At 44.7% G+C, this 3,708-nt stretch overlaps 1 pseudogene; it reads right to left on the bottom strand.

The window, feature by feature from the left end:
• Nucleotides 1–1,514: 1,514 nt before the first annotated feature.
• Nucleotides 1,515–2,061, bottom strand: LOC118629009 (annotated as a pseudogene).
• Nucleotides 2,062–3,708: the final 1,647 nt, after the last annotated feature.

The raw sequence follows: 3,708 nt of genomic DNA, 5'->3' as shown, positions 1-3,708 counted from the left end.
TATTCATTTAAAAAAAAATTTTTTTTTAATTGATTTTAGAGAGAGAGGAAGGGAGAGGGAGAGAGATAAAAACATCAATGAGAGAGAACATTGATTGGCCACCTCCTGCATGCCCCCCACGGGAGATTGGGCTCACAACCTGGGCATGTGCCCTGACTGGGAATCGAACTGGAGAACTCTTGGTGCTGGGTCGATGCTCAACCACTGAGCCACACTGACCGGGCTCTACTCATTTTTTTCAGATTAAAATATTATATGTTTTTATTTTTTTTATCTTTGTTATTTCTTTCTTTATTTATTTTCCCCCACTGACCCCCTCATCCTCTCTCCCACCCCTCTCCTTTCCCCACACTATCGTCTGTGTCCATTGGTTGTGTATACATGCATGTAAGTTATTTGGTTTATCTCTTCCTGCCCCACCCCAATTCTCTTCATTGTTATTTTATTATTATTATTTTTTTATCCTCACCCAAGGACATTTTTCCATTTCTTTGTTCAGGTAGAGTGGGAGGGAGAGAGAGGAAGAGAGAGAGAGAGAAACATCGATGTGAAAGGGACACATCGAGTGGCTGCCACTCGCACGACCAACCAGGGCCGGGGACAAACTGCAACCGAGGTACATGCCCTTAGCAGGAACTGAACCCGGGTCTCTCCGAACTGCAGGCCAATGCTCTAAACACTGAGCAAACTGTCCAGGGCTCTATTTATTTTTAAAAATAAATTAAATATTATAAAAATCATAACAACCATTAATTCTGGGTTGAGGATATGTGCATGTTTAAAGTCCAGTCTAAAAATGAAAAAAAAAAAAAATCAGATAAATCCCAAGTGAAGGACATTCTATGAAATGTCTGACCAGCACTCCTCAAAACTGCCAAAGTCATCAAAAACAAGAAAAGTCGAAAAAAATTGTCACAGCCAAGGAAAGCCGAAGGAGACATGATGCCTGCAATATGGTATTCCTGGAACAGAAGAAGAACATGAAGAAATGACTAAGGAAGTCTGAATAAGGTATGGATTTTTGTCAATAATACTGTACTGAGATCTGTATATTAAACTAATGTAAGTGTCAAACTAATGTAAGATTTCAGTAATAAGAAAATGGAGAGTGGAGTGTATGGGAACTCTCCGTACCACCTTTCCAACTTTTTTTTCAATCTAAAATTATTCAAAATTTAAAAACTGTATTTAAAAAGCAGAATAGATACGATATTATTCCAAGCGTGCATGTGTGTGTGTGTGTGTGTGTGTGTGTGTGTAAAGAAATAGACAGCAAAATATGAAAAATATCAGACAATGATTAGGTCTGGACGGTGGGATTATGGGTGGTTTTCATTTTCTCTCTGTTGTTTTTTTTTGACAATTGTTTAGTTTTTATTTCATATTCATAAACTTATCTCTGCAATCCAGCTAGACTTGGAAAGAGTAAAGAAAACATGGAACTCAACGAACTGCGGCAAGAGCATGACTATTATAGAACATTCCAAGCAGATGGGGGTGAAGGGGTGGCTCTCCTGAGCTACAGAAGGAATGGTCTGGTAGTTAAGATAAAACACAAGTCAAATTTATGAGAGTTGTCCACAGTCAGCAATGGCGACCTTTTTGCTGGTCTTGCCATTCCTGGACCCATAGCGGTCCATGGCTACACAATACCCCTGCCGCCTTTCCCCTGGCCGAGGACCACGCGCTCGCCATCCAACCACTCAGGCTGGCAGTGCAGATGAAAAACTGGGAACCGTGTGTGTTGGGTCCAGCATTTGCCATGGACAAGATGCCAGGACCCACGTGCTTCAGGATGAAATTCTCATCATCAAGTTTCTCCCCACGGATCGACTTGCCACCTGTGCCATTATGGGGTGTGAAGTCACCACCCTGGCACATAAATCCTGGAATAATTCTGTGAAAGGAGGAACCTTTATAACCAAATCCTTTCTCCCCAGTGCTCAGAACACGAAAGTTTTCTGCTGTCTTTGGAACTTTGTCCGCAAACAGCTGGAAGGTGACACGGCCCAAGGGATCACCATCGACGGCGATGTCGAAGTACACGATGGGCTTCACCATGGCTAGGCTCGAGCGGTTCCGGTACGACGGTGTCTGCAAGGTGGCCTCATTTTCTCTTTCATTCATTTATTTTTCTTTATTTTCCAACTTTCTAATTAGTTTTGATCTCGGAAAGAGTGTATACTTTTCAAACTCCTGCCATGTATTCTGTGGCAGATATGGTACATTGACACATGTCAGATATCAGGAACGTGCTCCTCACTGGGAATTATGTCCCCATCCTCCCAACACCTGCTTCTTAGATGTGCCTGGGGTGTTTGCTAAATAAAAGTGCACTCTAACCTTCTAAGCTCTATACTAGGAATTTCCAGGGAAGAAACCTGAGAAGTTATTTTTTAACAAGCTCCCATTTGTTTGTTGGTTTGTCTTTTTGGTGGTGGTGGTACTGTTCAGACTCAGCATCAGCTCTGCTACTGAGCTTTACCTCCCCATCTGTGGGGAGGGATCTCCCCTCTCTGTGTCCTCACCATGCCACCCACACAACTTCTTCAGCAGTACTCTCCTTGCAAAGTATTTGTTAGCTGTTTGCACATTTAACTCTCTGGCTGTCTTGCATGTTTTTGTGATCTCACTGAGAGCATATGTAGGCTCTCAATATATGTGATTTGGATAAATACACAGAAGGATAGATAGATAGATGGGCTGCTTTTAAATAAACGGGGTGATTCTGAGAAGTCCACCAGTATTATTATTATTTTTTAATTTATTGACTTAGAGAGAGAGGAAGGGAGAGAGAGAGAGAAACACTGACGAGAGAGAACATCCATTGACCACCTCCTGCATGCCCCCCACTGAGGATCAGGCCCACAACCTGGGCATGTGCCCTGACCAGGAATCAAACCGGCAGTCTCTTGGTGTGTGGGTCAATGTTCAACCACTGAGCCACACTGGTTGGGCACACCAGCATTGTCTTTAAACCCTGGTATCCCTGGTTGCTTTACAATGGGTGGGATAAGACTCTTATTCACCTCGGTAGAGTGGAGCATAAAAGGAGCCATAGGCTCTAGTCTATAGGATCTGATCAGGGCTGTTAAGACAGGATATGGGAGACTTCCGGTCAAGATGGCAGCGTAGGTAAAAGCGGTATCACATCCTCCCACAACCACATCAAAGTTATAACTAAACTACAGAACAACCATTATTTGAAACCGCCTGAAATCAAGCTGAATGTAAGACCTACAACTACGGAATTAAAGAAGCAGCCACATGGAAACTGGTAGGAGGGGCAGAGGCGGACAGGCTGGCCCCACACCTACATGTGGCCGATAAAAATCAGGAGGATTCCTTGGCTGAGAAGGTCCTCCCTGAGGACTGAGGGGTCCCCGTCCCACACCAGGTGCCCCGCTCAGGGTTCCAGTGCCAGGAAGAGAATCCCCATCATTTCTGGCTGGAAAAACCAGTGGGAACTGAGGCTCAGAGGGGCTGAGGCTCCTGGAGCCCCAGGCAGCTCCTCTTAAAGGACCTGCACACAGACTTACTGGACTTGCTCCCTCTAAGCTTGGAGGGGAAGCAGCTCGAGGGGCGCCGGAGACATACAGGGACGAACTAAGCTCTTTGGCATTGGAGCAAGGGCTGGAGAAGGGCTTTCTCTGGGACAAACGTGCTGTCAGAGGCCTTTGTTCCTTTGGTGAGTCCTTCCCTGGGGTG

Source organism: Molossus molossus, unplaced genomic scaffold, assembly GCF_014108415.1.
Source record: "Molossus molossus isolate mMolMol1 unplaced genomic scaffold, mMolMol1.p scaffold_m16_p_13, whole genome shotgun sequence".
Lineage (NCBI taxonomy): Eukaryota > Metazoa > Chordata > Mammalia > Chiroptera > Molossidae > Molossus > Molossus molossus.
This window is presented reverse-complemented; position numbering and strand designations above follow the sequence as displayed.